The 19217-nt window shown below is 47.3% G+C and overlaps 1 protein-coding gene across 2 annotated transcripts in view; it reads right to left on the reverse strand.

Moving 5' to 3' along the window:
• Window positions 1-18997, reverse strand: part of zzz3 (zinc finger ZZ-type containing 3) — a 137598-nt gene extending 118601 nt beyond the window's left edge. The window contains exon 1 of one of the 2 annotated variants that reach the window (XM_033029034.1): window positions 18947-18997. The gene's annotated coding sequence lies outside the window, so the exon portion shown is untranslated. Of the gene's footprint in view, window positions 1-16299; window positions 16635-18946 lie in introns of those variants that run through there. The other variant, XM_033029035.1, reaches the window with a different exon arrangement.
• Window positions 18998-19217: the final 220 nt, after the last annotated feature.

The following is a 19217-nucleotide window of genomic DNA, read 5'->3' on the forward strand; positions in this document are numbered from 1 at the left end:
AGGAGTGTCCCGGAGGGGGGGGGGGGGGGTGATTGGCAGTCACCGAGGTACATTGATGAGTAGTGTGACAGCCGCAGGGAAGAAGCTGTTTCTGGACTTGCTGGTCCGGCAACGGAGAGACCTGTAGCGCCTCCCGGATGGTAGGAGGTTAAACAGTCCATGGTTGGGGTGAGAGCAGTCCTTGGCGATGACGAGCGCCCTTCGCAGACAACGCTTGCTTTGGACAGAATTTATTCGTTGGACCATTAAATAGACTAAATTATTTAGTAATGCATATCATGCCATGAATATTTCCCACAAAATCATAGGTGACATACCACACCCTGACCAGCAGAGTGGTTAAACAGCACCTATCTCATGAATGAAAACTTGATAAGAGGCAAAGATTGGCGCCAATGTAATAACAAGGAACTGCAGATTCTGGTTTACAAAACAACAAACACAAAATGCTGGAGTAACCCAGCAGAACACGCAGTATCTCTGTACATCATGGATATGTGGGTACCACCGACTCAAAACATCACCTTTCCATGTTCTCCAGAGATGCTGCCTGACTCACGGCATTACTCCAGCATTTTGTGTCTTACTTTGGTGCCAAAGCTGCTGGCCAGGCATAAAATGACTTGAAATTTGAACACAGTCTAAACTGACAAATCCTGGCTTGCTCTTCTGCCCTCACCCTCTCCACTCCCCCATCTTGTGGCACCTTCCCCCGCGACTGAAGGAGACGCAGTGACTGAACATTCGCCTCTTCCCTTCCCTTCCCACCATCCAGAGGTCCGGGCGGCACGATGGTGCACAGTTAAGGGCCTGTCCCACTGTACGAGGTAATCAAGAGTTGTCCCGAGTTTCCCCTGATTCGAACTCGGAGAATCACGGTATTAGCCGTTCGTAGGTACTCGGGGCTCTCGTGGACATTTTTCAACATGTTGAAAAAACTTCACGAGCTTACCGCGTTTCCCGAGTACCTGCCGTTAGCTTTACGAGCCGCTAAGAGACGTCCCGAGCTCCAACGTACCCGCTACGTACATTCTACGTGCTTACCACGAGTTTGACTTTTTTTTTTAAACTCGGGAGAGCTCTTGGGTAAACTCGTACAGTGGGACAGGCACTTCAGAGAGTTGCTTCACAGCCCTAGAGACCCAGGTTTGATCCTGCCTACGGGTGCTGTCTGTACGGAGTTTGTACGTTCTCCCCGTGACTTGCGTGGGTTTTCTCTGGGATCTCTGGTTTCCTCCCACACACTCCAAAGACGTGCAGGTTAATTGGCTTGGTATAAATTGTAAATCGTCCCTAGTGTGTGCGCAGGACAGAGTTAGTGAATGGGGATCGCTGATCGGCACGAACTCAGTGAGCTGAAGGGCCTGATTCCACGCTGTATCTCTAAATTAAACTAAACAGTCAGGCCTGGGGAAGCAGCAGCTCACCAGCACTTTGTTCAACCTAGTTCACTAGCATTTGGTGTTCACAATGTGGTCTACACTGCACTGGAGAACCAAACACAGGTCGGGTGATCACTTTGTAGACCACCTGTGCTCAGTCCACAAGAGGTGACCCCGAGCTTCCTGTTGCACGCCATTTTAATTCACCGTCCCATTTGAACCGGTCTGGCCGCAGCCGTCCACTGGCATTGTTAAATCACTAGTTAAGAGAGCGCAGCAGCGTCTGTACTTTCTGCGCCGGATGAGAAGAGCTCACCTCCCCCATCCCGTCCTCACCACTTTCTACAGGGGCACCAGAGAGAGCATTTTGACCAGCTGCATCTCTGTCTGGTTTGGGGACTGCAAAGCCTCCGACTGGAAGTCCGTGCAGGGAGTGGTGAGGACGGCTGAAAAGATCATCGGGACTTCTTTTCCTTCAATCCGGGCCATTGCGTGCAAACGTTGCTTGTCCAAGGCCAACAGCATCATAAAAGACCCCACACATCTCCATCATGGACTGTTCACTCTGCTGCCCTCGGGCAAAAGGTATCGCAGTATAAGGAGCAGAACGTCAAGGTTTTGCAACAGCTTCTTCCCCCGAGCCATCAGACTCTTGAATTCCATATAATGTGCCGCCACTATTATCTATTTTTATCTTTTTACCTATTTTATCCTTTTGTTAATTTATGTTGCACGGTGAGCCAGATGCAACGAAATTTCGGTCAGACTTGCATTTGTTGGTGTATTTTTGAATGACAATAAAGTATTTGATTGATTGATTGATTGATTGATTGTGATGCCCCCAAGAAAAACAATATGGAGACACAAGAGATGCTGGAATCTTGAGTTATACACAAAGTGTTGGAAGAGCACAATGGGTCAGGCCGCATCTGTGGAGGGAATGGCCAGACGATGTTTTATGTCGGGACTCTTCTTCAGACTGATTGATTGGGGGGGGGGGGGGGGGGAGGGGGGGGGGGCAATGTGTTACCAAAGTGCAAAATGAGAAGGAATAAATACGGTCCATAACCAGGCGAGACCAGTATTATATTTATCTCAGAGAAAAAGAAGCAAGTAACTGCAGATGCTTGTTTACAAAAAAAAGTCTCCAGATGCTGGAGTAACTCAGCGGAAATAGGCACAAAGAGCTGGAGTAACTCAGCGGGGACAAGCAGCATCTCTGGGGACAAGGATGTGTGACATTCAGGGTCCCAGCCTGAAACATCATCCATCCCAGGTTCTCCAGAGATGCTGCCTGACTCACCAAGTTACTCCAGTACTTCTATATCAAATGTATCTTATTTGTTGGTAGACATCTTATCTTCCAGCACTCCTGCAACATTAAATGAATATTACAGTTTATGACCAGTTAAACTCCTCTCGTGTTGGTTCCCATTCTAATGCTGGTGTCCCTTTCACCCTATTTCTTTAAGATGTCTTGCTTACAGTCAGTAATCATGCTCATCACCAGATGTGTCTTCCTCGATTTCCATAGAGTCCTTTGTTTTACACCTCAATCCTCCTCCCCCCGCCTCTGCTTTAAAAACTATTATACTCTCCACCCCCCACCCCAGGTCTGAGAAATAATTCAGACCCTAAATGTTGACCGTTTTCTCTTTCCACAGACGCTTAAGGCTCGACATTTTTAACAATTCTGAACTTGAATCATACAAAATGGTGCCGGAAACATGGCAACTCTTTGTACTGCGTAATCTATTATTCCTACACGCTTGTACTTAAATATGATTGTGTTTCTGATTAGCAAGATTTTTACTGAATTTTACTAGGACCGATGTACATGTAAGGTGCCATTGGACCAGCATTTCTGTGTATTGTTGCAAAAAGGAGAGAGATCTTCACTCACAGAAATTAATCTTCAAATGCAACATAAACTGGGCCCTCATCTGCGCTCTCAGGTGTATGTAGAAGATTACGTCACACTATTCAAAAAGCACAGTGGTAGAGTTGCTGCCTTACAGCACCAGAGACGCGGGTTCGATCCTGACCACGGCTGCTGTCTGTATGAAGTTTGTACATTCTCTCCGGAGCCACGTGGGTTTTCACCGGGTACTCCGGTTTCCTTCCACACTCCAAAGACGCACAGGTTTGTAGGTTAACTGGCTTCGGTAAAATTGTAAATTGCTCCCAGTGTGTAGGAGTGATCGTGTACGGGGTGATCGCCGGTCGGCACGGACTCAGTGGGCCGAAGGGCCTGTTTCCACGCTGTATCTCCATTGTCTCATGGGCAGAGAAGCACTCCACTCCACTAATATTTATCTCTGATTAAACAACAGATTAACTAGTCATGTTTAAGAAAGAACTGCAGATGCTGGAAAATCGAAGTTAGACAAAAAAAATGCTGGAGAAACTCAGTGGGTGAGGCAGCATCTATGGAGCGAAGGAATAGGTGACGTTTCGGGTCGAGACCTTTCTTCAGACTGATCTGAAAAATGACGATCAGATCAACACTTAACTAGTCATTAGCACCTTGTTGGTTGTAGAACCTTGACGTGCACAAAACTACTTCATGTTTTTCACATTACAAAGTCATCAATAGACTTCAAAAATATTGCTTGGACTGTCGAGTACTTTGAAATATCCTGGGGTCATTTTTTTAAAACCCTTGATCACCCTTCAATCGTAAATTGATGGGGCATGGAATTGTTTTAGGGGTTTAATAGCCCCTGGAATAATTTGCATCCTTTAGTTTAGTTTGGAGAAACAGGTCCTTTGGCCCATCGAGCCCACACCGACGCGATCCCGCACATTAACATTATCCTACACAGGCTACGGACAATTTTACATTTTATACCAAGCCAATTAAGCTACACGCCTGTACATCTTTGGAGTGTGGGAGGAAAGTGAAGATCTCGGGAAAAAACCCACGCAGGTCACGGGGAGAACGGACAAACTCCGTACAGCCAGCACCCCTAGTCAGGATCGAATCCGGGTCTCTGGCGCTGTAAGGCAGTAGCTCTCCCGCTGCGCCACCCTCTTTTATTGTGACTCTCAAAAACGAACAGCCAGGCATTAGATTTCACAAATTCTATGCTGCATTTATTATAATGTTCACAGAGAATATTCAATCACCTCAAATTACAGATTTTTGGCCCTTTCTGAAAAATGACGATCAGATCAGCCCTTAAGTAGCAATAAGACAATGCAGATGAATGATCAATTTAAAAGCATTCATATAGGTCAGTTTTGTTAATATTAGCGATAAAGAATTCTTAGTGCCTTACACCGCACCACTTTTGCTAATATAGCCAGTCTAAAGAGCCAAAGGTACACAAAATTGCTGGGGAAACTCAGCGGGTGCAGCAGCATCTATGGAGCGAAGGAAATAGGCGACGTTTCGGGCCGAAACCCTTCTTCAGACTAAAGAGCCAGTTGTCTTACAACAATGAAGATAGACACAAAAAGCTGGAGTAACTAGAAGCAGTTCCCGATGTTGGGGGAGTCCAGAACCTGGGCCCACAGTTTAAGAATAAGGGGTAAGCCATTTAGAGACGAGGAAACACTTTTTCACAGAGAGTGGTGAGTCTGTGGCATTCTCTGCCTCAGAGGGCGGCGGAGGCCGGTTGGCTGGATACTTTCAAGAGAGAGCTAGATAGGGCTCTTAAAGATATGGGGATCTGGGGAGAAGGCAGGAACGGGGTACCGATTAGGGATGATCAGCTATGATCACATTGAATGGCGGTGCTGGCTCGAAGGGCCGAACGGCCTACTCCTGCGTCTATTGTAACAGCGGGACAGGCAGCATCTCGGGGGAGAAGGAATGGGTGACGTTTCGGGTCGAGACCCTTCTTCAGAGGACCTGAGTTACTCCAGGTTTTTGTGTCTATCTTCGGTTTAAACCAGCATCTGCAGTTCCCTCCGACACAACAATGAAAATGATTCAGATACCATATTTAGAATGGAGGAAACATTCAATTAGCCAGTATCCGTTCATAGCCCATAAATGAGAATCAAAGGTTAGTTTGAAATTGTGGCTACACCACCATGAGTTTTCTTTTAATTTTTCCCAAACTATCATCTGTTACTGGACAATACACACAGCCCCATTTTTTTTTTAAATTTGTAATGCTGGAAATTAGAGTACAAGAGCCAGGAAGTTATGTATGTTGCAGCTATATAAAACTTTTGTGAGGCCACATTTTAAATCCTGTGGTGCTGTTCTGGTCACCCCCATTGCAGGAAGGATGTGGGGGGGGTCAAGGAAATGTGAGCGTTCACATCGGGAACGATGCGAGTCTCCACAAATGTGAGTCTCCACCAATCTTTCCACCACTACGCACAAGAAGCCATTGTTTTGCAGATGCCAAGAAGCATGTTCATCTCTGGCTGAACAATATCTAATCTTGTGACGTGGGCTCGATAAGAATGAAGGAAGGATGCGGAGGCTTTGGAGAGGGCACAGAAGAGCTTTACCAGCATGCAGCCTGGATTAGAGCGTATTACCTACGAAGCAAGGTTGGACAAACCTGGACTGTTTTCTCTTCAGCGGCAGAGACTGTGGAGACCCGAGTAAAGTGTATCAACTTATGAGAGGCATAGTTACAGTAGACAATCAGAATCTTTTGCCAAGTGGCTGAAATGTCAAAACAAGGGGGATTATTATATAATGAAGAAGGGTCTCAACTAGAAACTTCACCCATTCCTTCTCTCCATAGAGTCTGCCTGTCCTGCTGAGTGATTGCAGCATTTTGTGTCTATTATTATTATTAATGTTTAGTGTTTTCTGAGTCATTTGTAACTGTCACTGTATGTCATGTAGTTACTTGTGGGCGGAGCACCAAGGCAAATTCCTTGTATGTGAATACTTGGCCAATAAACTTACTTAACTTACCTACTTACTATCTTCGGGATTTATATATATATATCTATATCTATATCTATATCTATATATACACATACACATAGAGAGTGGTGGGGGACTGGAACACGTTGCTGGGATTGTGGAGGAAACAGATATGACAGCGGTGTTTGAGACACTTATAGTCGGGCACGTGAATAGGCAAAGAGTAGAAGGAGATGGATCATGTGCAGACAGAATGGATTAGCTGGTCAGCAGCGCAGCGGTAGAGTTGCTGCCTCACAGCGCCAGAGACCCGACTTCAATCCTGACAACGGGTGCTGTCTGCACGGAGTTTTCACGATCTCCCTGGGACCCCGAGTTTTCTCCAGGTGCTCCAGTTTCCTCCCACACTCCAAAGACGTACAGGTTTATAGGTTAATTGGCTTTGGTAAAATTGTAAATTGTCCCCAGTAAATAATCGCTGATCGACACGGATTCAGGTGGCCAAAAGGCCTGTTTCTACGCTGTATCTCTAATGTCTAAAAAAACAAGTATTTCACAGTTCCAGTGTAGATGACAATTAAACTCTCTTAACACTTCTTTCTTCATTGTCAAATTTGTTCAGAGATACAGCGGGGAAACAGGCACTTCGGCCCGCCGAGTCTGCGCTGACCAGCGATCTCCGCACACTAACACTATCCTTCACATACCAGGGACAATAGTGAAAAGAGAAACGTATGTACAAGACTTGGAGAGGAATGGGCCAAACGCAGGTCAGTGGGACTAGTGTAGATGGGGCATCTTGGTCGGAATGGGCAAGTTGGGCTGAAGGGCCTGTTTCTGTGTTGTACGGTTCCCCAATAATGCTTCATGGAAGTTGCAAGTTTCCAACCTAGTGAAGCAATAGCCTATTCTCTTCAACTTCTCTTGGGGCGGCACAGTGGCTCAGCGGTAGAGTTGCTGCCTTAAAGGCCTGTCCCACTTTGCGATGTTATGGACGACGACGGCCGTCAGTGACTGACGCCCGATGTTGCCTGAAGTTCGACCGGATGTGTCAAGGCACTTCACTATGCGTCACCAATTTCCACGCATTACCATGCGTCACCATAGGACAGCATGCGACAACATACGGCAGCGCCTGTGACGCATCATGACGCACGACAACGTACTGGTGGCGCATGGTGATGCAAAATAAATGAGCATAGGCAATGACCGTACGTCACCGCACGTCATCGTGTGAAAGGGCGCGGGACAGGTTAAGACACGCAGATGTCGCGCAAGGATTTTGAACATTCCAAAATCCTGGGGCGGCAGGTGGACATCGCGCGTTACCGCGTGTCACCACGTGTCACGATCCGACCACGACGCGACAACCTCTTTTTAGGCTGTCGCCGAAAATGTCGCCCACGTGGGACATGCCCTTTACAGCACCAGAGACCCGGGTTCGATCCCGACTACGGGTGCCGTCTGTACAAGAGTCTGTGCCTTCTTCCCGTGGATTTTCTCCGAGATCTTCGGTTTCCTCCGACAACCTAGTGTGTGTAGGGTGGTGTTAATGCGCGGGGATCGCTGGTGGGTGCGGACTCGGTGCATGGTATCTCCAAACAAAACTAAATGTACAGCCCAACATTTTACTTGCATAGAGCACGAATAATACACGTGGAATTGCCATCTCAGTGAGATGTCAGGGATTAGACAGCACATTTGGAACTGCAACCCAATGTTGCAGCCTTCAAGAGAGGAAGTAGTAATTTTAAAACATAAATCACAAATCCAGATGCAGGATGGCCCAATTTGTATTTTCACAGCTAATAAAACCTCAACTGTTGCTGAACAAAATACCATAGCAGATTTATTCAAGGAAATGTTAGGATTTGGGCAAAGAAGGAAGTTTAGTTTAGTTCAGAGATACAGCTCAGGAACAGGCCCTTCGGCCCACCGATACGGCACTGGCCAGCGATCCCCGCACACTAACACTACCCTACACACACTAGGGACAATTGTACATTCATACCAAGCCAATTAATCTACAAACCTGTACGTCTTTGGAGTGTGGGAGGAAACCGGAGATCTCGGAGAAAACCCACATTGGTCACGGGGAGAACGTACAGACAGCACCCGTCGGCAGAATCGAACCCGGGTCTCTGGCGCTGTAAGGCAGTAGCTCTACAGCTACACCACCATGCCACACAAGTATTAAAGGAATATAAAACATGGAGTGATTTAGACAGGGCGGAGACAGGTGAAGGCAATGATTCACCAGCGAACAGCCATCAAATACAAAGAACTTCCTTTTGTTTTATGCCCACAGCCCTATATTTCCTGTTTCAAAACCTGATATCCTCTCCACCTGAACAATACAGCAAGCAAGCAAGCAGTGGGCAAGTTTAAGATCAAAGATAATAAAGTTAAGACACTGCACTCAGGGAAACACCGTTTGTGTTTATTGCACGGAATCAAATAACTAATTCATTTTCGCCTCTTGCCTCTGAGTACCAGATTTGTAAATACCTAAACTCAATTTGTTAACAAAGAGAGCAGATCTTCAGTGACCAAAAATATAATTGTAGTGACTAAGGTGGACAAAAATGCTGGAGAAGGGTCTCGACCCGAAACGTCACCTATTAACTTCGCTCCATAGATGCTGCCTCACCCGCTGAGTTTATCCAGCATTCTACCTTCGATTTTCCAGCATCTGCAGTTCCTTCTTAAACATTATAGTGACTAACTTTAGTTTTGATTAGAAATACAACATGGAAGCAGGCCCTTCGACCCACCAAGTCAATGCCAAGGCAGGAAACATGTTCCCGATGTTGGGGGAGTCCAGAACCAGAGGCCACAATTTAAGAATAAGGGGTAAGCCATTTAGAACGGAGACGAGGAAACACTTTTTCTCACAGAGAGTGGTGAGTGTGGAATTCTCTGCCTCAGCGAGCGGTGGAGGCGGGTTCTCTGGATGCTTTCAAGAGAGAGCTAGATAGGGCTCTTAAAGATAGCGGAGTCAGGGGATATGGGGAGAAGGCAGGAACGGGGTACTGATTGGGGATGATCAGCCACGATCACATTGAATGGCAGTGCTGGCTCGAAGGGCTGAATGGCCTACTCCTGCACCTATTGTCAACCATCGATCACCTCGACACACTACTGCTATGTCATCTCACTTTCTCATCCGCTCCATACACATCAGGGGGCAAATCTGGAGCATAATTTACCTACAAACCCTCGCGTCTTTAGGATGAGGAGGGAAACCGGGGCATTCGGAAGAAACCCACATGGTCAGAGGGAGAAGGAGCAAAGTCCGCACAGGCAGCGCCCCAAGTCGGGACTGAACTTCGGCCTTTGGCGCTGTGCTGAATGTTATTATGCAATGATTTATGTACAAGGTCTCTTTGAACATTATCACCGTGCAATCTCTAACCATTAAAAAAAAATCCAAAGCGTATGGTCATATTTTTACCACGTTATATTCTATCTGCCTATTCACCTAATTATTTCCCTTTCATAACTTCATAATCATATCATATCATAATCATAATCAGCCATGATCATATTGAATGGCGGTGCAGGCTCGAAGGGCCGAATGGCCTACTCCTGCACCTATTTTCTATGTTTCTATAAACTTCATAATCATGGGGATCATGACAGAAGCCTCCTCGTGGCCATCCCTGGAAGCGACGATGCGACGCACGCTGTGACGCGTCGGGCGACAATTCTGTCAACATGTTGGACGACGACACAAGCCAACAGCGAGCTCCATCGTCTGACCCATGAGCGAACGAACGATAAAATATAGGAGCAGAATTAGGCCATTCGGCCCATCTGCCATTCGTCTACTCTGCCATTCAATCGCATCTGATCTATCTTTCCCTCTCAACCCCGTTCCCCTAGCTTCGCCCCACAACCCCCTGACTCTCACACATTTCCACACACTAGAGTGTACATGCTTATGCCAACCAGCTCTCCTAGCTCTGCCCGCGTTTTGCATTTTTTTTAAATAGTTAATTATTGGTCTTTTTAAGTATTTATTGCTCTCAAGTATTGTCCACATTGTATTGTATGTTTTTTCTGTCTGCTTTCATTCTGAATGTGTGGGTTTGTTGGTTGGGGGCTTCTGGACATTTCCCCGAGGGGATCAATAAAGTATTTATTATTATTATTATTATTATTATTATGACAAGGTAGTACGGAGTTTGTACGTTCTTTCTGTGACCTGTGTGGATTTTCGCCACGTGCTCCTGTTTCCTCCCACACGCCAAAGACATACAGGTTTGTGGGCTAAGGTACACAAAAATGCTGGAGAAACTCAGAGGGTCCAGCAGCATCTATGGAGCGAAGCAAATAGGCAACGTTTCGGGGCGAAACGTTGCCTATTTCCTTCGCTCCATAGATGCTGCTGCACCCGCTGAGTTTCTCCAGCATTTTTGTGTACCTTTGCATTTCCAGCATCTGCAGTTCCTTCTTAAACAGGTTTGTGGTCTAATTGGCTTGGTACAATTGTAAATTGCCCCGTGTGTTAGGATAGCGTTAATGTGCGGGGATCGCTAGTCAGTGCGGACTTGGTGGGCCGAAGGGCCTGCTTCCACGCTGTGTCTCGTAAACTAAACCTCCTACCGCGCGCATGGGGGAGGAAAAAAAACTTCACAATAAGTGCTGACTACATGTGAAAAAAAAATAATCAAAGCACTGGTTACAGGCAAGAACTAGGAATCCATTCCACCTACTCAAAGTGGCTACTGGAATAAAGCCACTGCTAGAAGTGAGACCCAAAGAGAAATCTAGGAGAGGATAGACCGTTCACAGGAAAAGTCACGTCACTTGACAAGCTGCAGCAACAATGGGGCTTTTGAAGATTCATATTCAGCTGGTGTCCCTAGAATCGCTGATATATAAAATGTGAATAGCTACGACTGATGGTGCAGTAATGTCAGCTCACATTCCTCCTTTGCTTTTTTTAAACAACATTTTGGCACAAAATCTCCTTCATGAATTGAAACTGGTGGAGTCAAAGAATCCAACTGAATAATGTTTCTGTTCAATGCTTTTGCAGGCCTGATCCAATCTAGCCCAAAATACAATATTAGAAGCTGGAAATTAAAACAAAATGTGCAAAGTATACAAACTCAGTTTGTACATCCATATGTAGGGTAGCATTGTGTTGCAACTTTTACAGGTGCTGCATCACAGTGCCAGAAACCCCGGTTCAATGTGTAGGAAGGACCTGCAGATGCTGGTTTGCACCGAAGATGGAGCCTGAGGGTCTTGACCCGAAACAGCACCCATTCCTTCTATCCAGAGATGCTGCCAGTCCCGCTGAGTTACTCCGGCATTGCGCGTATAAACCCAGGTTCAATCCTGACCTCGGGTGCTGTGTGTGCGGAGTTTGCATGTTCTCCCTGTGAACTGCGTGGGTTTCCTCCAGCTGCTCTGGTTTACTGCCACATCCCAAAGACGTGGGTTCAATCCCGACTACGGGTGCTGTCTGTGCGGAGTTTGTACGTTCTCCCTGTGAACTGCGTGGGTTCAGTTTCCTCCGACACTCCAAAGACACACAGGTTTGTAGGTTAATTGATTTCGGAAAAATTGTAAATTGTCCCTAGTGTGTAGGATAGTGCTGATGTACGGGGTGATCGACACAGACTCAGTGGGCTAAGAGGCCTGTGTCTGCATTGTTTCTCTAAACCCAAAAACTAAAACGTGTGGGTTGGTAGGTTAATTAGCGACTGCAAATTGCTTTGTGTGTAGGTGACTGGTTGAATCTGGGGGAATTGATAACAATATGGACAAAATAAAGTTGCCCTACACTAGTGTAGGATTAGTGGAAATGAGTGGTTAATGGTCGGCGAGGGCCAAAGGGCTGATTTCCGTTCTGTATCTCTCTATCATATCCTAAAGAAAATGATTGAAGCCTTTCATTCGATGCATGATCCAAATATTTGTGATACACACCGTTAAATAGTATTAAGATTATAATACACACCAACTATCTTCAGCTGAGTTGCAGGGTAAAATAAAAAATAGGCAATGATAGATTTTCTCTTTTGAAACTTAAAGCCCTGTCCCACGGTACGAGTTCATTCCAAGAGCTCTCCCGAGTTTGAAAAAAATCAAACTCGTGGTAAGCACGGAGAATGAATGTAGCGGGTACGTCGGAGCTCGGGGACGTCTCTTAGTGGCTCATAACGCTAACGGCAGGTACTCGGGAAGAGTCGCTAATGGTAGGTAAGCACGGGAAGACTCGTGAAGATTTTTCAACATGTTGAAAAATGTCCACGAGAGCCCCGAGTACCGACGAGCGGCCATTACCGTAAATCTCCGAGTTCGAATCAGGGCAAACTCGGGAGAGCTCTTGGAATGAACTCGTACCGTGGGACAGGGCTATTAGAGAGTTCTCTCACCACAGACATTCAGGCAGTTCACATCCTGCTTCTGCCTTGTCACCAGAGATGGTGAACACCTATTAGTCTCCATGTAGGAAGGAACTGAAGATGCTGGTTTACACTGAAGATAGAATCAAAATGCTGGAGTGACTCAGCGGGACAGGCAACATTTCTGGAGAGAAGGAATGGGTGATGTTTCGGGTCGAGACCCTTCTTCATAGTGAGAGTCAGGGTAGAGGGAAACAAGAGACATGGAAAAGCCACCTATCACCCACTCTACCTCACTCTCTTTTCCAGCTATCTACACCCCCCCCCCCGCCCCCACCCCTCACCAACTAAAATCATTCCGAAGAAGAGGCCCAACCTGAAACGCTGTCTGTCCATGCCATTGCAAACGTTGCCCGACCCTCCAAATTCCTCCAGTACGTTTAAGGTTGTCTATAGATGCTCTCAAGCACTCTGGGATGTTTTATTCTATTCCCAGTCACATCATATATGCTAGTTGATTTTAAATGCGGATATGATAAGATGTTTGCAGAGCAGTGGAAAGGAATGAATTATTAAATGCTGCAAATCTAAATAAAAACCATCCTCCATCTTGGGTCTGTCAAACTTTCCTGACTAAACGGGACAGGGCGGCACAGTGGCACAACGGTAGAGTCGCTGCCTCAAAGCATCAGTGACCCAGGTTCCATCCTGATCACGGGTGCTGTCTGTACGGAGTCTGTACGTTCTCCCCATGACCCACGTGGGTTTTCTCCGAGATCTTCTGTACCCACACTCCAAAGACATAGGTTAATTGGCTTGGTATAAATATAAAATTGTCCCTGGTGTGTGTGGGGTGGTGTTGATGTGCGGGGGTCGGTGGGCCGAAGGTCCTGTTTCCGCACTGTTTCTCTAAACTAACCTACTCCAGCATTTTGTCTATCTGATGCGTTTTTAGTAATGCTGATTGAAGAATATTGATAAAGATATAAAGATATAACTGCCACACCATTCGATATAGAGGGCCACATTATAGATAGAGCTGCTGTGTAGCATCCCAAACTACAGCATGTTCAATAGGGTATCAACCCACATTTTTGAAGTTAAGTCACTAGTTTGGGACTTGATATCAAACCGTCCGACTATGAAAGCAAAATGTCTGGATGGTTCCAGCTTTGTCCTTTATATTACAATTCCCTCACACAAAAGGGTGAGGGGTGATCTTATAGAGGTGTATAAAATCATGAGAGGAATAGATCGGGTAGACGCACAGGCTCGGAAATTGCTGTCAAAACATGCGGGGGACATAATTTCTTGGCGGCCGCGCGCGCGCATGCGCATACACACACGCACGCGCACACACGCAAGGCTTCGGCCATGGGCCCTGTGGACGGTAACATTGGGAGCTGACCTGGTTGGTGACCGACTCCGAACTCCAGCAACAGCAGCTTCTTCCGCCCCGAATCATGGGGCTTGAATCGGCTCGTTCGCGGGGTCTTTCATCGGCCGGCGGGGGCTTCAACATCGGGAGCTCGATGCAGCAGTTTGATTTTAAGCTGCGCCGGGCGCTGAAAGGCCCCGCAAACGGGCCTATCCAGTCCTTAGAAAGCAGCTGATAAAGTCCGGATTACAAAATATGGGGGAGATTGTCCCCCACCTCTTAAAGCGAGGGGGGGGTGCACCCCCTGTCCCCCCCAGGATTTCCACCCCCTGTGCACAGAGTCTCTTGCCCAGAGTAAGGGGAATCGAGTACCAGAGGACATTGATTTAAGGTGAAGGAGGGAAAATTTTATAGGAATCTGAGGGGTAGCTTTTTCACACAACGGGTGGTGGGTGTATGGAACAAGCTGGTGGTTGAGACAGGGACTATCCCAATGATTAAGAAGCAATTAGACAAGTACACAGATAGGACAGGTTTAGCGGGAGATGGGCCAAACGCAGGCAAGTGGGACTAGTGTAACAAGGACATGTTGGTCGGTGTGGGCAAGTTAGGCTGAAGGGCCTGTTTCACCCTATCCTTACCAACAAAACACTTCAGTTCAACAAATACAAGGTACTGCAGATGGTGGTTTACAAAAAAATACACAAAATGCTGGAGTAACTTAGCAGGCCAGGCCTCCATGGAAGAAGGGTCAGGATCCTTCTTCAGACTTTAGTTCAAAAGTGTAGCGCACACATAACAATCTAGTTTCTGTAACTATACACTGTGGACATCTCGATTGCAATCATGTTTTGTCTTTTCATTCACCGGTTAGCACGCAACAAAAGCTATTCACTGGACCTCGGTACACGTGACAATAAACTAACGAAACTAAACCCTGGATACATACATTCAAACACTAAAGTGCTGTCGATTTCAGGAGAATAAAACTGACTGTCCCTAATACAACAATACCAGTTTTTGCCAATGCCTTGTGTCTTTTTAAAATGCACTGCCGTGCATTATGGAGCGGGAGTTTATATGCAGTTGGTATTCACTATCATGGTGGCGCAGCGGTAGAGTTGATCCTCTCCAGCATTGGAGACCAGGATTTGATCTTGACTACGGGTGCCGTCTAAGGTAGACAAAAAATGCTGGAGAAACTCAGCGGGTGAGGCAGCATCTATGAAGAGAAGGAATAGGCGACGTTTCGGATCGAGACCCTTCTTCAGAAGAAGAGGCCCAACCTGAAACGCCGCCTGTCCATACCATTGCAGATGTTGCCTGACCCTCTGAAGAAGGGTCTCGACCCGAAACGTCACCCATTCCTTCGCTCCATAGATGCTGCCTCACCCTCTGAATTCCTCCAGCACTTTTAAGGTTGTCTATAGATGCTCTAAAGCACCATGGGATATTTTATTCTATTCCCAGTCACATCATATATGCAAGTTCGTTTTAAAACTAACTGTACGGAGTTTGCACGTTCTCCCTGTGACCGCATGGGGTTTTTCCCGGGTGCTCCGGTTTCCTCTAACTCTCCAAAGACATACAGGTTTGTCGATTAATTAGCTACAGTAAAATTGTAAACATTGTCCCAAGTGTGTAGGATAGTGTTAATGCACAGGAGGGGGGGGGGGGGTTATCGCTAGCTGGCACGGACTTGGTGGGCTGAAGAGCCTGTTTCTGCACTGTACCTCCAAAACTGAAACAAATCAAGCAGATTACAAGTTTCCTTCACCATTTAGTTCTTGCTTGGAGTCTATCAACCAGTGAAGAAAACAAAAACAACCAGCACAGTCTTTTACCAAACAACAGATTCAAATGCTCAATGTTAAAAATAGAGTAGGCCACCACCACAATGAGAGGAAGTCTAGCTAGCTCTCTACTCGCTGGTCAATGCATGGGAGGCCGAGTTAGAGCACCTCTGATGGAGACAGGAACAGAAGGGTATTAATCAAAACAACACGAACAAAAACACTCGGTTCTACCCAGATGGCTGGCTGCCTTATGATTTGGATACAGAGGCAGCAACACGAAAAAAAGAATGAGGAAACAAGTGATCTATCTGCCCGTGGACTCACGGGAAAGACAAGAATAAAATTAGTTGTAAATCTAATACAATCAGAGTACAAAAGATTTGACCGCGCCGCTCGGCATTTTAATACGCTATTAAAGCACATGGCCCGACAGTGTGTGCCTTGAACGCACGCACACGTGGAGGAAACTTACACCTGCCCCAGAAACACTCACACACACACAAAAACTAACGTTCAGAGATGTTTCCGATTGCAAACTGACCTTAAAATGACCATTCTGCTGAAACATGTGCGAGGGGAGTGCGTTCAGCCGCACAGCCGCGCTCCACACACGCACACGCACAAAAAAGTACCGGAGACTTTGAAAGCGAAATTAAACAAACATACTCCTTCGCTGGGGGAAGCCACGACTGCATCGGCAGAAACTGCACCAAGCACACGTGTTCCGCATATTTATCACCAAATAAAAACGGGGCTTGCCTCGCCGTAAAGTGCACACAAAGCCGACGTGCGAGACACACTGCCCACCAGATCTGCTGCAAGTGAAATTAATGCACTCGTTGTGTACTCCCGAGTGGAATAGGCTGCTACGCACACATCAAACCACATGTACCTTGAGATGTACAAGCACACAAGTGTACACTTAAAAAATTCAATGACTCACTGAATGATTGAATGGGATCGTGATTGAGTGTGAGTGTGATTGTGTGTGAGTGTGAGCGTGTTTCAGCGGGAGTGTGATTGTGTGTTTGAGCGTGAGCGTGATTGAGTGTGTGTGGTTAAGTGTAAGTGTGAGCGTGAGCACCTCCAGATTCAGGGACAGTTTCTTCCCAGCTGTTATCAGGCAACTGAACCATCCTACCACAACCAGAGAGCAGTGCTGAACAACTATCTACCTCATTGGTGACCCTCGGACTATCCTTGATCGGACTTTACTGGCTTTGCCTTGTAGTAAACTTTATTCCCTTATCACGTATCTATCTATACACTGTAAATGGCTTGATTGTAATCATGTATTGTCTTTCTGCTGACTGGTTAGCACACAACAAAAGCTTTTCACTGTACCTCGGTACACGTGGCAATAAACTAAACTGAACTGAAAGGGAAACAAGAGATATAGATGGTGATGTTGTGAGATATAGATCAAATGAATGAAAGATAAACTAAATGCTATTACATAGAATCAGTAATTGCATAATACTTTCTGATATACAATATACACATCAATGGGGCACACCTCGACTTCCTCAGAAGGTTTAGGAAGTTGACATGTCCCCAACAACTCTCACCAACTTCTACAGATGCGCTGTAGAAAGCATTTTATCGGGATGCATCGCAGCACGGTTTGGGAACAGCTCCGTCACGACCGCAAGAATTTGCAGCGTATCGTGGACGCAACCCATACCGTCACACAAACCAACCTCCCGTCCATTGACTCCATTTACACCTCGCGCTGCCTCGGCAAGGCCAGCAGCATAATCAAGGACATGTCGCACCCATTGCCACTCCCTCTTCTCCCCCACTCCCATCAGGCAAAATGTATAGAAGTGAGAAGACACACACCTCCAAATTCAGGGACAGTTTCTTCTCAGCTGTTATCAGCCAACTGATTCACCCTACCACAACTGAACTGTCCTGAACTTCTATCTACCTCATTGGTGACCCTCAGACTATCTTTGATTGGATTTTACTGGCACTAAATTGTACCTGTACACTGTGAATTGCTTGATTGTATTGTCTTTCTGCTGACTGGATAGCATGCAACAAAAAGCCTTTCACTGTACCTTGGTACACGTGACAATAAACTAAACTAAACCTCGAGATGTACAAGCACACAAGTGTACACAGAGAAATTCCAACAACTCACTGGGTAATTGAGTGTGAGCAATCAATGCTGTTATATATAATCAAGCAATTGCATCATATTTTCTTTATGTACAATATACACATGTTGTAGTATTTATACGCATGCAGTTTTATTTAGTGACCCTGAATCTCCCCAGAGGAGGTGTTTCAATGGATATAAACAGCCCTGATAAAAGCAGATCAGGGCACCTGAGGGAACATTGTCTACTTGCCCAAGGATTTATCTTCTCTCTTCTTCCTTGGGATAAGGAAAGGACAAGGGTGGGGGGGGGGTTGAGGAAAATACTCAGAGGGGGTGGGAGTGTCACTGAGGCAGGGAGGAAGAGCAGAGGTGGGTGCTGGGGGAGTGAAGGGCGTATTGGGGGGGGGGTTGGAGTTGGGGAGGATGGAGAAGGAGGAGGGGGGGGGGGGCAGGAGGAGGGACACAGAGGCCGGGGCGGGGAAGGGGACATGGTGGGAGAGTGATGTTGGAAGGGGTGGGAAGAGAGTGATGGGGAGAGAAGAGTGATGAGGGGGGAGAGTGAAGGGGAGGGGGGGGAGAGTGAAGGGGAGGGGGGGGGGGGAAGAGTGCTGGGGGGCGGGTGAGAGTGATGGGGAGGGGGGGAGAGAGAGTGATGAGTAGGGGGGGTGGATGATGGGGAGGGGGGGAGAGTGAGGGGGGGTTGTGATGGGCAGGGGGAGTGTGATGGAGAGGGGGGGAGAGTGATGGGGAGAGGGGGAGGGAGTGATGAGCAGGGGGGTGGATGATGGGGAGGGGGAGAGAGAGTGATGGAGAGAGAGTGATGGGGAGAGGGGGAGAGTGAGGGGGGGGAGTGATGGGGAGGAGAGTGAGGGGGAGAGAGTGAGGGGGGAAGTGGGGGAGATGTGAGACAAGGAGGGGGGGTCTGTAGAGGGGCGGGGTGTTAATCCCCACACACACCCTGCAGCGGGAGACGGCCCCCGCCCCCACCCACCCTCTGCCCCGCCGCCCCCGGGCCCCCCCCCCCCGATGGGGTCGCCCCCCCCCTCACACACTCTCTCTCCCCGGGCCCCGCTGCACTGACCTCACTTCCGCGCCGGCCCGCTGCCGCCGCCATCTTGGCCTGGCCGCGCCGCCTCCCACAATGCCCCGCGCCGGACACACACAGACACAGGCAGGGCCCAGGTACACTGGGACACACACATCCTACACAGCTCCTCTAGTATGTGTGCTGGGGCACAGGGACACATACACACACACACACTGGGACACACACACACACACACACTGGTAGACAGGGACACACACTGGGACACACACACACACACAGGCAGGGCCCAGGTACACTGGGACAC

This window comes from Amblyraja radiata, chromosome 10 (genome assembly GCF_010909765.2).
Source record: "Amblyraja radiata isolate CabotCenter1 chromosome 10, sAmbRad1.1.pri, whole genome shotgun sequence".
NCBI lineage: Eukaryota > Metazoa > Chordata > Chondrichthyes > Rajiformes > Rajidae > Amblyraja > Amblyraja radiata.